Source organism: Arachis ipaensis, chromosome B4 (genome assembly GCF_059453495.1).
Source record: "Arachis ipaensis isolate K30076 ecotype BB chromosome B4, ASM5945349v1, whole genome shotgun sequence".
In the NCBI taxonomy this organism is placed as follows: Eukaryota; Viridiplantae; Streptophyta; class Magnoliopsida; order Fabales; family Fabaceae; genus Arachis; species Arachis ipaensis.
Window position 1 is genome coordinate 19706646 of NC_142439.1, and position 17438 is coordinate 19724083.

The following is a 17438-nucleotide window of genomic DNA, read 5'->3' on the forward strand; positions in this document are numbered from 1 at the left end:
TTTATTTACTTAAAAAATTTTTAAAAAAATTTGTTCTTGGTGTTCATCTTGAACTTCAAAGTGTTCTTGGTGTTCATCTTGACATTCAAAGTTTTCTTGTTTGTTCTCTTTGTTTTGATCTAAAATTTCTAAGTTTAGTGTCATTTTGTTATTTTTCTCTTTCCTCATTAAAATTCAAAAATAAAAAAATATCCTTTCCTTATTTTACTCATAATTTTCGAAATTTTGCATTGATTTAGTCAAAGATTTTCAAAATCATATCTTTCTTTTAGTCAAGTCAAAATTCTAATTTCAAAAGAATTGATTTTTTTCAAATCTTTTTCAAAAATCAAATCTTTTTTTAATTTCTTCAATCATATCTTTTCAATCAAATCTTTTTCAAAATAATTTTCAATCATATCTTTTTAATTAAGTAATTAATTTAGTTTTCAATTTGCTTTGATTCTATTTTATTTTAGTTTTCGAAATTTTATTTTATTTTCCATTTATTTTATTTTACTATTTTCGGTCACTTTTAATTAAAATAAAATAAAAAAAAATATCCGCATCATCTCCTTTTCTCCATCATGGACCTAAGTGGAATTGAGCAGTCCAGAAGGACTATGGGGTCATATGCTAACCCCATTACAGCTGCATATGGGAGTAGCATCTGTATACCTCCCATCAAGGCAAGCAGCTTTGAGCTAAATCCTCAACTCATTATCATGGTGCAGCAAAACTGCCAGTATTCCGGTCTTCCACAGGAAGAACCTACTGAGTTTCTGGCACAGTTCTTACAAATTGCTGACACAGTACGTGATAAAGAGGTGGATCAGGATGTCTACAGATTATTACTATTTCCATTTGCTGTAAAAGATCAAGCTAAGAGGTGGTTGAATAACCAACCCACAGCAAGCATAAAAACATGGAGACAGTTATCAGACAAATTTCTGAATCAATTTTACCCTCCAAAAAGGATGACACAGCTAAGGCTGGACATCCAAGGCTTTAAACAAGAGGATCATGAATCCTTTTATAATGCCTGGGAAAGGTACATAGGTATGCTAAGGAAATGCCCCTCTGAAATATTTTCAAAGTGGGTACAGTTAGACATCTTCTACTATGGGCTTACAGAAAAAGCTCAGATGTCTCTAGACCACTCAGCAGGTGGATCTATACACATGAGGAAAATGATTGAAGAGGCTCAAGAGCTTATAGATATGGTTACTAGAAATCAACATCTATACTCAAGCAGTGAGTCCTCTATAAAAGAAGAAGCTATGGCAGTAACTACTGATCCTAATCCTCAAGAACAGATTGTTGAACTTAATCAACAATTACTCCTGATGACAAAATAGTTAGCAGAATTCAAAGAGATGCTCCAAGAAACTAAAATTGCTAACAAGAATATAGAATCACAGTTGAATCAAACAAAATAGCAGCTATCTAAACAGATAACAGAAGAATGCCAAGCAGTTCAACTAAGGAGTGGGAAGACATTGAATAATTCAGCTCAAAATGGCAAAAAGCCAAGAAAGGAACAACTGACAGAGGATGACCAAACCACTTCCCAAAACCCCTCTGAGGACAGTAAGAGCCCAGAGAGGAATACTTCTGGCGTTCAAACGCCAGAAAAGGGGGAAAAGTTGGCGTTAAACGCCCATTCTGTACCCAGTCTTGGCATGCAAACGCCAATGAGTAATCAGACACCTGAGAGTACTGATATTAACCCCTCTAAGAAGGCTTCTCCAACCACCTCTGTAGGGAATAAACCTGCAGCAACTAAGGTTGAAGAATATAAAGCCAAGATGCCTTATCCTCAGAAACTCCTCCAAGCGGAACAGGATAAACAATTTGCTCGCTTTGCAGACTATCTCAGGACTCTTGAAATAAAGATTCCATTTGCAGAGGCACTTGAGCAAATACCTTCTTATGCTAAGTTCATGAAAGAGATCTTAAGTCATAAGAAGGATTGGAGAGAAACTGAAAAGGTGTTTCTCACTAAAGAATGCAGTGCAGTCATTCTGAAAAGCTTACCAGAGAAGCTGCAAGATCCAGGAAGCTTTATGATACCATGCACATTAGAGGGTGCTTGTACCAAGACAGCCCTATGTGACCTTGGAGCAAGTATCAACCTAATACCTGCATCCACTATCAGAAAGCTTGGGTTGACTGAAGAAGTCAAACCAACCCGGATATGTCTCCAACTTGCTGATGGCTCCATTAAATATCCATCAGGCATGATTGAGGACATAATTGTCAAGGTTGGGCCATTTGTCTTTCCCACTGACTTTGTAGTGCTGGAGATGGAGGAGCACAAGAGTGCAACTCTCATCCTAGGAAGACCTTTCCTAGAAACTGGACGAACTCTTATTGATGTACAAAAAGGGGAAGTAACCCTGAGAGTCAATGAGGATGAGTTCAAGTTGAATGCTGTCAAAGCTATGCAGCATCCAGACACATCAAATGACTGCATGAGCACTGATTTTATTGACTCTTTGGTGGAAGAGATCAATATGACTGAGAGTATCGAATCAGAGCTAGAGGGTATCTTTAAAGATGTTCAGCCTGACCTGGAGGAACCAGAGGAAATAAAAGAACCTCTGAAAATTCCTCAGGAAGAGGATAAGCCTCTTAAACCCGAGCTCAAGCCACTACCACCATCCCTGAAGTATGCATCTCTGGGAGAAGGTGACACTTTTCCAGTGATCATAAGCTCTGCTTTAAATTCACAGGAAGAGGAAGCACTGATTCAAGTGCTAAGGACACACAAGACAGCTCTTGGGTGGTCCATAAGTGATCTTAAGGGCATTAGCCCAGCAAGATGCATGCACAAAATCCTATTGAAAGATAATGCCAAGCCAGTGGTTCAACCACAGAGGCGGCTAAATCCAGCAATGAAGGAGGTGGTGCAGAAAGAGGTCACTAAGTTACTAGAGGCTGGGATTATTTATCCTATTTCTGATAGCCCCTGGGTGAGCCCTGTCCAAGTTTTCCCCAAGAAGGGAGGTATGACAGTGGTTCATAATGAAAAGAATGAACTGGTTCCTACAAGAATAGTTACAGGGTGGCGTATGTGTATTGACTACAGAAGGCTCAATACAGCCACCAGAAAGGATCATTTTCCTCTACCATTCATAGACCAAATGCTAGAAAGACTAGCGGGTCATGATTATTACTGCTTTTTGGATGGCTATTCAGGCTATAATCAAATTGCAGTGGACCCTAAAGATCAAGAGAAAACAACATTCACCTGTCCTTCTGGCGTATTTGCCTACAGAAGAATGCCTTTTGGTCTATGCAATGCACCTGCAACTTTTCAGAGGTGCATGCTCTCCATCTTCTCTGATATGGTAGAGAAGTTCCTGGAAGTCTTCATGGATGACTTTTCAGTATTTGGAGACTCATTCAGCTCCTGTCTTGATCATCTAGCACTTGTCCTGAAAAGGTGCCAAGAGACTAACCTGGTCTTAAACTGGGAGAAATGTCACTTTATGGTGACTGAAGGAATCGTCCTTGGACACAAAATTTCAAGCAAGGGAATAGAGGTGGATCAAGCAAAGGTAGAGGTAATTGAAAAATTACCACCACCTGCCAATGTTAAGGCAATCAGAAGCTTTCTGGGGCATGCATGATTCTACAGAAGGTTTATAAAGGATTTTTCAAAAATTGCAAAACCTCTGAGTAACCTGCTAGTTGCTGACACACCATTTGTGTTTGACACAGAGTGTCTGCAGGCGTTTGAGGCCCTGAAAGCCAAGCTGGTCACAACACCAGTCATCTCTGCACCAGACTGGACATTACCATTCGAACTAATATGTGATGCCAGTGACCATGCCATCGGTGCAGTGTTGGGACAGAGGCACAACAAGCTTCTGCACGTCATTTATTATGCTAGTCGTGTTCTAAATGACGCACAGAAGAATTACACAACCACAGAAAAAGAGTTACTTGTAGTGGTTTATGCCATTGACAAGTTTAGATCCTATTTAGTAGTGTCAAAAGTGATTGTGTACAATGACCAAGCTGCTCTTAAATACTTACTCACAAAGCAGGATTCAAAACCCAGGCTCATAAGATGGGTGTTGCTTCTGCAAGAGTTTGATATAGAAATAAGAGACAGAAAAGGGACAGAGAACCAGGTAGCTGATCACTTGTCCCGGATAGAACTAGTAGCTAGGGCGTCCCTCCCCTCTATTGAGATCTCTGAGACCTTTCTAGAGGAGCAACTCTTTGCCATTCAGGAAACACCATAGTTTGCAGATATTGCAAACTATAAAGCTGTGAGGTTCATACCCCAGGAGTACAGCAGGGTGCAGAGAAAAAAATTAATCTCAGATGCCAAGTACTACCTATGGGATGAGCCATATCTCTTTAAGAGATGTGCAGACGGAATGATTCGAAGATGTGTACCTAGAGAGGAAGCACAAAAGATCCTATGGCATTGCCATGGATCACAGTATGGGGGACATTTCGAAAGTGAGCGAACAGCTACTAAGGTCCTCCAATGTGGTTTCTACTGGCCTACTCTTTATAGGGATGCCCGAGAGTTTGTGCGTAACTGTGACAGTTGCCAAAGAGCTGGTAACTTGCCTCATGGTTACGCCATGCCTCAACAAGGGATCTTAGAGATTGAGTTGTTTGATGTATGGGGCATTGACTTCATGGGTCCTTTCCCACCATCATACTCAAACACTTATATTCTGGTGGCAGTAGACTATGTATCTAAATGGGTAGAAGCAATTGCCACACCCAATAATGATACTAAGACTGTGCTAAAATTCTTCCAGAGACACATCTTCAGCAGGTTCGGTGTTCCCAGAGTACTAATCAGTGATGGGGGCACTCACTTCTGCAATAAACAGCTGTCCTCTGCTATGGTCCGATATGGGATTAACCACAAAGTGGAAACTCCGTATCATCCACAGACAAATGGGCAAGCTGAAGTCTCTAATAGAGAGCTAAAGAGAATCTTGGAACAGACTGTAATTGCCCGTAGAAAGGATTGGGCAAGGAGCTTGGATGATGCTCTGTGGGCATATAGAACAGCATTCAAGACCCCTATAGGAACCTCTCCATACCAACTTATGTATGGCAAGGCCTGTCATCTGCCCGTGGAACTGGAACATAAAGCCTACTGGGCAACCAGATTCCTAAACCTGGATGCTAAGTTAGCTGGTGAAAAAAGATTGCTTCAGCTAAATGAGCTAGAGGAATTCAGACTCAGTGCCTTTGAAAATGCAAAAATCTATAAGGAAAAGGCAAAGCAGTGGCATGACAAGAAGTTGTCATCCAGAGTCTTTGAGCCAGGACAAAAAGTTTTGCTCTTCAACTCTAGGCTCAGACTATTCCCAGGAAAACTGAAATCCCGATGGAGGGGTCCGTATGTGATTACAGGAGTGTCACCATATGGATATGTTGAGCTTCAAGATATTGATTCTGACAAAAAGTTCATTGTTAATGGACAGAGGATCAAACATTATCTTGAAGGCAATTTTGAGCAGGAATGCTCAAAACTGAGGCTTGAATGAGTCTCAGCAGAGGTCCAGCTAAAGACAATAAAGAAGCGCTTGATGAGAGGCAACCCAGTCATTGGAAGGTTATTTGATTTACTTAATAGAAGTTTAATATATATTCTTTGAGGTTGATCATCAAAATTGAAGGAATTCACAGAGTTACAGAAGGATTCAGTGAAAAAAGCAGAGAAAAGGAGCTTGCTGGCAAGAAAATGCCAGTAAAGGCACCATTTTGGGCGTTAAACGCCAGAATTGCAGCATCCTGGGCGTTCAGCAAAACGCCCAATGATAAAGGGGTTTTCTGGCATTTAACGCCAGCCAGGGCACCTGGCTGGGCGTTAAACACCCATAATGGCCAACAATTGGGCGTTAAACGCCAGAATGGATACCATTCTGGGCGTTTAACGCCAGAGAGGCAGAGGAAGGAGATTTTGTTTTCCACTTCAAATTTTTTCAAATCTTCATGTTTTGATCCATAATTTTCTACATAAACATGTTACAAATTTTCATCATTCACCCTCAAATTTCAAAAATTCAACAATTTTCTCAATTATTTTTCAAATCTCTTTCAAATCCTTTCCAAATCTTCTTCAAAAACTCAAGTATTTTCTCAAATTCTTTCCATATCTTCTCAAATCTCTTTCAAAACTTTCGAAGTCCCTCCCCCTCCCTTATAAATACACATTCGGCCATCCCCCTCTCTTCACCATTCGAATTTGCTTCTCCTCCTCTCTCTTCTCTTTCCTTTCTTTTGCTTGAGGGCAAGCAAACCTCTAAGTTTGGTGTACTTTTCCATGATCACTAAGCTAAGGCTCATCAAGATCATGGCTCCCAAGGAAAAACAATCCAATTCAAGAGGCAAGAAAGAGAATACTCCAAAAAATTTTTGGAGTCAAGAGAGGTTCTTAACCAAAGAACATGCAGACCATTACTTCAAAATAATGGGTCTAAGGTCAGTGATCCCGGAAGTTAAATTCGATCTGAAAGAAGATGAATATCCAGAGATCCAAGAGCAAATTCGAAACAGAGGATGGGAAATTCTAGCCAATCCTGAGACAAGGGTTGGAAGAAACATGGTTCAGGAATTCTACTCAAATCTGTGGCTGACAGATAAGCAGAGAATGACTGGAACTGCTTTCCATACCTACAGAACCATGGTCAGAGGGAGAACTATTTACTTCCATCTAGACAAAATAAGAGAGGTCTTCAAACTGCCTCAACTACAAGATGATCCTGAATCCTTTAACAGGAGAATGGTGAGAGCAGATAAGGGGTTAGATCAAGTTCTAGAGGACATATGCCTCCCTGGAACTAAGTGGATAACCAATTCAAAAGGTGTCCCAAACCAACTCAAGAGGGGAGATCTCAAACCAGTTGCAAGAGGTTGGCTAGACTTCATTGGGCGTTCTATATTGCCCACTAGCAACCGTTCTGAGGTCACTGTCAAGAGGGCAGTGATGATTCACTGCATTATGCTGGGAAAAGAAGTGGAGGTTCATCATCTGATTTCTTGTGAGATTTACACAATTGCAAACAAGAACTCCACTGAAGCCAAACTGGCTTACCCAAGCTTAATCTTTCTGCTATGTAAAGATGCTGGGGTGAGGATGGGAGTAGATGAATTCATCCCAATTGATCATCCAATCACCAAGAAGTCAATGGAAGGACAAATGCAAGACAACTCTATCAAGAGGAGGGCGCAGGAATTCCTCCCTGAACTTCCTGAAATTGACTACTGGGCCCGCCTAGAAGCATCTGTTGCCAAGCTATAGGAAGCCATGGAACGAATCAAGGAAGAACAGGATAATCAAAACTGCATGCTCTGCAAATTGCTGAAGGAACAAGAGAAGCAGGGGCGTGAGCTACAGGAGCTAAAGTGCCAGAAGCTCTCCCTTGAAGGGTCAAACACCCCACCAATTGAGGGAGCATCCACTTCTCAAAATCAAGGTTGTTGAGTCCTAACTCTGTGATACCCTTTATTACTAGGAATCTATTTTAGAGTCATTTAAATTTCTGTTTTTATTTTTCTGTCTTATATTATTATTGGTCTTCTCTTATATTTAATTTTGAGTCTTGTTTTATTCCATAATTAATAAAATTTAAAGTTTATGTCTTAAAGCTATGAATGTACTATGAATCCATCACCTCTCTTAAATGAAAAATGCTTTAATCACAAAAGAACAAGAAGTACAGGATTTCGAATTCATCTTTGAAACTAGTTGAATTAGTTTGATGTGGTGACAATACTTTTTGCTTTCTGAATGAATGCTTGAACAGTGCATATGTCTTTTGAATTTGTTGTTTAAAGAATGTTAAATTTGTTGGCTCTTGAAAGAATGATGGAAAAGGAGAAATGTTATTGAGGATCTGAAAAATCATCAAATTGATTCTTGAAGCAAGAAAAAGCAGTGAATTCAAAAAAAAAAGAGCAAGCAGAAAAAGCCAATAGCCCTTTAAACCAAAAGGCAAGGGTAAAAATAAAAAGGATCCAAGGCTTTGAGCATCAGTGGATAGGAGGGCCTACAGGAACAATATCCTGGCCTAAGCGGCTAAACCAAGCTGTCCCTAACCATGTGCTTGTGGCGTGAAGGTGTCAAGTGAAAACTTGAGACTGAGCGGTTAAAGTCGTGATCCAAGGCAAAAAGAGTGTGCTTAAGAACCCTGGACACCTCTAATTGGGGACTCTAGCAAAGCTGAGTCACAATCTGAAAAGGTTCACCCAGTTATATGTCTGTGGCATGGATGTATCCGGTGGTAATACTGGAAAACAGAGTGCTTTGGGCCACGGCCAAGACTCATAAAAGTAGATGTGTTCAAGAATCAACATACTTAAACTAGGAGAATTAATAACACTATCTAAATTCTGAGTTCCTATAGATGCTAATCATTCTGAACCTCAAAGGATAAAGTGAGATGCCAAAACTGTTCAGAGGCAAAAAGCTACTAGTCCCGCTCATCTAATTGGAGCTAAGCTTCATTGATATTTCAGAGTTTATAGTATATTCTCTTCTTTTTATCCTATTTTATTTTTAGTTGCTTGGGGACAAGCAACAATTTAAGTTTGGTGTTGTGATGAGCGGATAATTTATACGCTTTTTGGCACTGTTTTTAGTATGTTTTTAGTGTGTTTTAGTTAGTTTTTATTATATTTTTATTTAAAATTCACTTTTCTGGACTTTACTATGAGTTTGTATATTTTTCTGTGATTTCAGGTAATTTCTGGCTGAAATTGAGGGACCTGAGCAAAAATCTGATTCAGAGGCTGAAAAAGGACTGCAGATGCTGTTGGATTCTGACCTCCCTGCACTCAAAGTGGATTTTATGGAGTTATAGAAGCCCAATTGGTGCGCTCTCAATTGCGTTGGAAAGTAGACATCCAGGAATTTCCAGCAATATATAATAATCCATACTTTGCCCAAGAATTGATGGCCCAAACTGGCGTTCAAAGTCAGCATCAGAATTCCTGGCGTTAAACGCCGGAAGTGGCACAAAAGTGGGAGTTAAACGCCCAAACTGGCACAAAAGCTGGCGTTTAACTCCAGGAAAAGTCTCTACACGAAAATGCTTCAATTCTCAGCCCAAGCACACTCCAAGTGGGCCCAGAAGTGGATTTTTACGTCATTTACTCATTCTTGTAAACCCTAGGTCACTAGTTCTCTATAAATAGGACTTTTTGCTATTGTATCTTCATCTCATGACACATTACACGTTTCATATTGTATGTTCTACGGCATGAGTCTCTAAACCCCATGGTTGGGGGTGAGGAGCTCTGCTGTGTCTTGATGGATTAATGCGGTTACTACTGTTTTTCATTCAATCACGCTTGCTTCTATTCTAAGGTACCACTTGTTCTTCAACCTGATGAATGTGATGATCCGTGACACTCATCATCATTCTCACCTATGAACGTGTGCCTGACAACCACCTCCGTTCTACCTTCGATTGAGTGTGTATCTCTTGGATTCCTTAATCAGAATCTTTGTGGTATAAGCTAGAACCCATTGGCGGCCATTCTTGAGAATCCGGAAAGTCTAAACCTTGTCTGTGGTATTCCGAGTAGGATTCAGGAATTGAATGGTTGTGACGAGCTTCAAACTCGCGAGTGTTGGGCGTTAGTGACAGACGCAAAAGAATCACTGGATTCTATTCCGACATGATCGAGAACCGACAGATGATTAGCCGTGCTGTGACAGAGCGCGTTGAACATTTTCACTGAGAGGACTGGAGATAGCCATTGACAACAGTGAAACCCAACATACAGCTTGCCATGGAAGGAGCCTTGCGTGCATGAAGAAGAAGACAGTAGGAAAGCAGAGATTCAGAAGATAGAGCATCTCCAAAACCTCAACCTGTTCTCAATTACTGCAAAACAAGTATTTATTTCATGTTCTTTTGCTTTTTACAATTAAATCTGAGAATTATTGATATCCTGACTAAGAGTTACAAGATAACCATAGCTTGCTTCAAGCCGACAATCTCCGTGGGATAAACCCTTACTCACGTAAGGTATTACTTGGACGACCCAGTGCACTTGCTGGTTAGTTGTGTGGAATTACAAAAGTGTGATTGTGATTTCATGCACCAAAGACGATGAGCCGTACATCCTAGCATCTGAGGCGCGTCCTGTGTTCTACGTGGAGGATGAGGTAGACAAAGGATGAAGTGTAGTAGTCCATGTGAAGCCAAGAGATTTGTTTGACATGGGCGAAGATTATGAACATTGTGAGGTCGACCTTCATCCCCAGTCTTGTATGACTAGCTTTTCTGAATTTGATGTTGAAGGCCTGCGATTGACAAGAGACGGCGATTTAGAGGAATCCACTAACGACGAGGTTGAAGATTGTGATGAGGCTGCCGATTCCTGAAATACATTTCTTTATCATGCATATAGCTCATATTCATGGGAGATTCTGCATATATACCACTGTCATGATTCACCTATGATAGATAATGGATTGTATTCTAGTCATATCATTAGACAATAGATTGAATTGATTGAGTTATTTTAGATTTTTTAAAACTTATCATCTCATATAAAGCTCTTTTATTTGACTGGTTTCTCATATAAAGCTCTTTTATTTAACTGATACCTCTCCTTCAAGACTTCTTACAATCATATTTTTTTATTGTCCCTATACATTCTTTCTATGTTCGTGGCCTATTAGGGAAATTGGAGAGCCGAGACTTCTTTCTCATTTGCAGAAGCCATTGGTTTATAGAGAAGATGATAGATGCGTCTCCATTCTCTTCATTGGACCATGCAACATCCTTCGCAAGGCAGTTATGGTTCAAAGAGTCCCATTTACAATCATGGCTGGATGCCTTCTCTGGACACAGTCACCTCTATCGAGCCAATGGTTATGCACCGGCTTCAATGATGAGGGTTTGATTGCTACTGCCTAATTTAATTTTCAAAATCCTTTTCATATTCGTGGATGAAACCCTTTTCATGTGGTTATGTTAAAATTTTAGGAATTGCTTCAATAGGACCGAAGGTACCGGGCTAAATTTGGGTTTGAGTTTATAACAAGTACGAAAACATGGTGCTCATAGAAAATACTTGATGAGGTAAAGGTAAAAATTCATGTTTTACTTTTGTATTTATCTAATGTATATAATAGTTCTATATCTATATAGCTAAATTCTAATCTTTGTTTTGTAAAATTGATACATTAGAATCATTTATCTATGTTTACGTGCAAAAAGATTATGAAATATTGATAAGAATAAAATAAGCCGAATCACCATTGAGGGTGGATAATTTAATTGTATTTTGTAGATCAAGATAAACTCTATTTGCCCTTTGATGAATCCATATCTGACGATATATTTTGGATTGATTTGGATGGATTTCATCACATAAACTCACACTTATTCACCTAAATAGCATGCTTTTGTATTTTCTCCCTAAATTGTGCTTGATTAGGAAAACATGCTCTTTTGTGCTTATTTTGACTAATTTTATTCCATTTACCTTTCGTTCGATACCTTGATGTTATTTGTGAGTGATTTTAGATGAATAAGGTAGGAATCACTTAGTGGGAATGGAAGAGGAGCATGCAATTGGGAGAAAGCATGAAGAAAATAAAAGAGAAGAGAACAGCCATGCGTGCGTGCGCACAAGGATGCGTGCGTATGCAAAAGGAGGAAATCAGCATGCGTGCGTGCGCACAACCCTCTGTGCGTACGCATAAGTGGAAATTTGGTGAAGTGTGCAGACGCACACGCCTGTGCGTCCGCACAGGTACCAGTGCGTGCCTTCATTAAAAATGCACGTGCACTCGCATTTTGGGGCTCTTTTTGGCCCATTTCTGAAGGCTTGGAGGCTGAATTCAAGTGCTATATGAAGGGAACTTCATGCCATATGAAGGGGAGCCATCTTAGAATAGAAAAAACACATAGTAGGAGTAGGAGTAGTGTAGATTAGCTAGAAAATTCTCTCTTAGGGTTTTAATTAGGGTTTGTAGAATTTTATACTTCAAGTTTGATTTTGGATTCTAGCAATTGCATTGTAAGTATTTCTTTAATTGTCTCTTTTAATTATATTACTTGTTCTACACTTTCATCTATTTTAACTTCTCTTGTCAATATATGCATAGTTTGCAATTTTGGATTCCTAGTTGTTGAATTTGATGTTTGATGCTTATTTTATGCTTGTTGAGTTGCTTTGGTTGTTTGTTATCATTTATGGTTCATAGATTTCATTATTTTCCCAATTTTGTCATATTTTATGATTATGCATATTAGGTGTTTGATGAAATGTCAATTTTGATTATGGGGTAGATTTCCACCCCTTGGCTTGGGGAAAATGAGTTTATGGATTACTAGAGCCATAATGTCCAACATTTAGTGATAATTCTTGGGTTGTTAGTTATTGTTTCCACTAACGCTAGCTTTTTACTAAGGTAATTAGTAAGTTAGCTAGGACTTGTGGATTAATGACAATTATGCTCACTTGACTTATCCTCCGATATTAAGGGTTGACTTAGTGAGATTAATCCATCATATTTGGGGTGGTAAAAGCGTTGCTTTTTGTTTTTCCATAACCATTTATGGCACCAAAGGCCGGAGAAACCACTAGAAAGAGGAAAGGGAAGGCAAAAGCTTCTACCTCTGAGTCATGGGAGATAGAGAGATTCATCTCAAAGGTCCATCAAGACCACTTCTCTGAAGTTGTGGCCAAGAAGAAGGTGATCCCCGAGGTCCCTTTCAAACTCAAAAAGGGTGAATATTCGGAGATCTGACATGAGATTCGAAGAAGAGGTTGGGAAATTCTCACCAACCCCATTCAACAAGTCAGAATCTTAATGGTTCAAGAGTTTTATGCCAATGCATGGATTACCAAGAACCATGATCAAAGTGTGAACCCGGACCCAAAGAATTGGCTTACAATGGTCCGGGGAAAATGCTTAGATTTTAGTCCGGAAAATGTAAGGTTGGCATTCAACTTGCCCATGATGCAAGGAGATGTATGCCCCTACACTAGAAGGGTCAACTTTGATCAAAGGTTGGACCAAGTCCTCATAGACATTTGTGAAGAGGGCGCTCAATGGAAGAGAAATTCAAGAGGGAAGCCGGTTCAACTAAGAAGGCATGACCTCAAGCCCGTGGCTAGGGGATGGTTGGAGTTCATCCAACGCTCAATCATTCCTACTAGCAACCGGTCTGAAGTTACTATAGACCGGGCTATCATGATCCATAGCATCATGATTGGAGAGGAAGTAGAAGTTCATGATGTTATATCCCTAGAACTCTACAAGGTGGCGGACAAGTCCTCTACTTTGGCAAGGTTAGCCTTCCCTCATCTCATTTGTGACCTCTGCAATTCAGCTGGAATTGACATAGAGGAAGACATCCTCATTGATGAGGACAAGCCCATCACTAAGAAAAAGATGGAGCAAACAAGAGAACCTCACCAAGAGCATGAGGAAATTCCTCATCATGAAGTTCCTGAGATGCCTCAAGGGATGCATTTTCCTCTACAAAACTATTGGGAGCAAATCAACACCTCCCTAGGAGAATTAAGTTCTAACATGGGACAGCTAAGGGTGGAGCACCAAGAGCATTCAATCCTCCTCCATGAAATTAGAGAAGACCAAAGAATCATGAGGGAGGAGCAACAAAGGCAAGGAAGAGACATTGAGGAGCTTAAGCACTCCATAAGATCTTCAAGAGGAAGAACAAGCCGCCATCACTAAGGTGGACCCGTTCTTTAATTTTCTTGCTCTCTATTTTCTATTTTTTGTTTGTTAGGCTTTATGTTTTATTTATGTTTGTGTCTTATTACATGATCACTAGTGTCTAAGTGTCTATGCCTTTAAGCTATGAAACGTCCTATAAATCCATCACCTTTCTTAAATAAAAAATGTTTTTAATTACAAAAGAAAAAGAAGTACATGAATTTTGAATTTTAAAACAGATTAATTATTTTGATGTGGTGGCAATACTCTTTGTTTTCTGAATGAATTCTTGAACAGTGCATATTTTTGAATTTGTTGTTTATGAATGTTAAAATTGTTGGCTCTTGAAAGAATGATGGACAAGGAGAAATTTTATTGATAATCTGAAAAATCATAAAAATTGATTCTTGAAGCAAGAAAAAGCAGTGAAAAGCTTGCAGAAAAAATATATATGAAAAAAAAAGAGAGAGAAAAAGAAAGAAAAAGAAAAAGTAAGCAGAAAAAGCCAATAGCCCTTTAAACCAAAAGGCAAGGGTAAAATAAAAAGGATCCAAGACTTTGAGTATCAGTGGATAGGAGGGCCTAAAGGAATAAAATCCTGGCCTAAGCAGCTAAACCAAGCTGTCCCTAACCATGTGCTTGTGGCGTGAAGGTGTCAAGTGAAAAGCTTGAGACTAAGCGGTTAAAGTCGTGGTCCAAAGCAAAAAAAAAGAGTGTGCTTAAGATCTCTGGACACCTCTAATTGGGGACTCTAGCAAAGCTGAGTCACAATCTGAAAAGGTTCACCCAGTTATGTGTCTGTGGCATTTATGTATCCGGTGGTAATACTGGAAAACAAAATGCTTAGGGTCACGGCCAAGACTCATAAAGTAGCTGTGTTCAAGAATCAACATACTGAACTAGGAGAATCAATAACACTATTTAAATTCTGAGTTCCTATAGATGCCAATCATTCTAAACCTCAAAGGATAAAGTGAGATGCCAAAACTGTTCAGAAGCAAAAAGCTAATAGCCCCGCTCATCTAATTAAGACTGATCTTCATAGATGTTTTTGAAATTCATTGTATATTCTCTTCTTTTTATCCTATTTTATTTTTAGTTGCTTGGGGACAAGCAACAATTTAATTTTGGTGTTGTGATGAGCGGATAATTTATACGCTTTTTGGCACTGTTTTTAGGTAATTTTTAGTATGTTTTAGTTAGTTTTTATTATATTTATATTAGTTTTTAATTAAAAATCACATTTCTGGACTTTACTATGAGTTTGTGTATTTTTCTATAATTTTAGGTATTTTCTGGCTGAAATTGAGGGACCTGAGCAAAAATCTTATTCAGAGGCTGAAAAAGGACTGCAGATGTTGTTGGATTCTGACCTCCCTGCACTCGAAGTGGATTTTCTGGAGCTACAAAAGCCCAATTGGCACGCTCTTAATTGCGTTGGAAAGTAAACATCCTGGGCTTTCCCTTAATATATAATAGTTTATACTTTGCTTGAGATTTGATAGCCCAAACCGGCATTCCAAGTCAGCATAAAAATTCTGGCGTCAAAACGCCAAAACTGGCATAAAAGCTGGAGTTAAATGCCCAAACTGGCACAAAAGCTGGCGTTTAACTCCAAGAGAAGCCTCTACACATGAAAGCTTCAATGCTCAGCCCAAGCACACACCAAGTGGGCCCGGAAGTAGATTTCTGCATCATTTACTCATTTCTGTAAACCCCAGGCTACTAGTTCTCTATAAATAGAACCTTTTGCTATTGTATTTTCATAATCGATTAGTCTTATGCTATCTTAGATCTTTTTGGGGGCTGGCCTCATGGCCATGCCTAGACCTTGTTCTTATGTATTTTCAACGGTGGAGTTTCTACACACCATAGATTAAGGTGTGGAGCTCTGGTGTTCCTCGAGAATTAATGCAAAGTACTATTGTTTTTCTATTCAATTCAAGCTTATTATTATTCTAAGATATTCATTCGCACTCAAGAACATGATGAATGTGATGATTATGTGACACTCATCACCATTCTCACCTATGAACGCGTGCCTGACAACCACTTCCATTCTACATGCAACAAGCTTGAATGTATATCTCTTGGGTTTCTAATCTAAGATTAGAACCTTCGTGGTATAGGCTAGAATTATTGGTGGCCATTCCTGAGATCCAGAAAGTCTAAACCTTGTATGTGGTATTCTGAGTAGGATCTGGGAAGGGATGGCTGTGACGAGCTTCAAACTCGCGAGTGTTGGGCGTAGTGACAGACGCAAAGGGATCAATGGATCGTACTCCAACATGATCGAGAACCGACAGATGATTAGCCGTGTGGTGACAACACATTTGGACCATTTTTACTGAGAGGACGGGAGGTAGCCATTGACAACAGTGAAACCCAACATACAGCTTGCCATGGAAAGGAGTATGAATGATTGGATGAAGACAATAGAAAAGCAGAAGTTCAGGAGGAACAAAGCATCTTCATATGCTTATCTGAAATTCTCACCAATGTATTACATAAGTATCTCTATCTTATTTTATCGTTTATTCATCTTTTAATTATCAATCCTCTATAACCATTTGAATCCGCCTGACTGAGATTTACAAGATGTCCATAGCTTGCTTCAAGCCGACAATCTCCGTGGGATCGACCCTTACTCACGTAAGGTTTATTACTTGGACGACCCAATACACTTGCTGGTTAGTTGTGCAGAATTGTGAAAAAGAGTTGAGATTACAATTGTGCGTACCAAGTTGTTGGCGCCATTGATGATCACAATTTCGTGCACCAGTATCTATGGTCTTTACGTCACCTGTCGCTAGCTCCTCTTCTCTGGTCATCAATCGCTAGCATGGTTCTGAAAATCGGACCAGTCGGACCGGTCTAATCGTGAACCGATATGTTTTATGGTTCGGTTCTTTAAGTAAAATCGTTGATTCAAAAACTGGATGCAAATCGCTAAACTGGCTGGTCAGACCGAACCGGAATCCGGTCGGTTCAAACGAAACGACACCGTATCGCTTCAGAAAGCATGCGAGTGCCCCTAGCCCTAGAGCCTCCTTTCTCCCTTCTCCTTCCTTCTCCCCAATCCCCAAAGAAAAAGGAAGCCCTAGCCTTTATCACCGCCGCGTCCGTCGAACTCAACCCTAGCCTCCATCGTCGTTGCCATTCTTTTCACCGCCGCCGTCCCTATGGTCTGGTCGTCTCTTTACTGTCCAACCGGTCGCCTCCAGCCCCTCTGTACACTCGCGAATCACAAGCTTCTCTGCGTCGTTCATTGCACGTCGTGGGTCGTCATGCTCGTCTCCCGTTGTCCGTCGTCACTCCGAATTTTTGAAAATTAAATATTAAATTATTTATAAGATTATATTTTTAAGAGATTTTATATATAAATTAAATATTTTTTTATTTATGATTTAAAGTTTTAGTAATTGAATAATAATAATAAGAATTTTATACACTTTAAGTTGAATAATTAGATTTTAACTTTATTTTATGATTATAGAGGAAATTGATTTTATTATCTCTAATAATTAAATTAGAGTATTTATTGAAAAATAAATTTTAAATTAATAATTAAATAGTATTTTTATAAATATTGTTATTGGATTAAATTTTGTTTTAAATTAATATTCTACCTAAATTCTAATTCCCAAATCAAAACCTTAATTTGATCCTAAATTCCCAAATCAAAACCTTAATTTGATCCTAAATTCCCAAATTAAAACCCATTAACCCTTACCTAACCCTAATTTCACTGCCTCACCGCCAT

At 39.3% G+C, this 17438-nt stretch overlaps 1 pseudogene; it reads left to right on the forward strand.

Moving 5' to 3' along the window:
- The first annotated feature begins 566 nt into the window (after positions 1-566).
- LOC148566846 (uncharacterized) lies at positions 567-10360 on the forward strand (annotated as a pseudogene).
- Positions 10361-17438: the final 7078 nt, after the last annotated feature.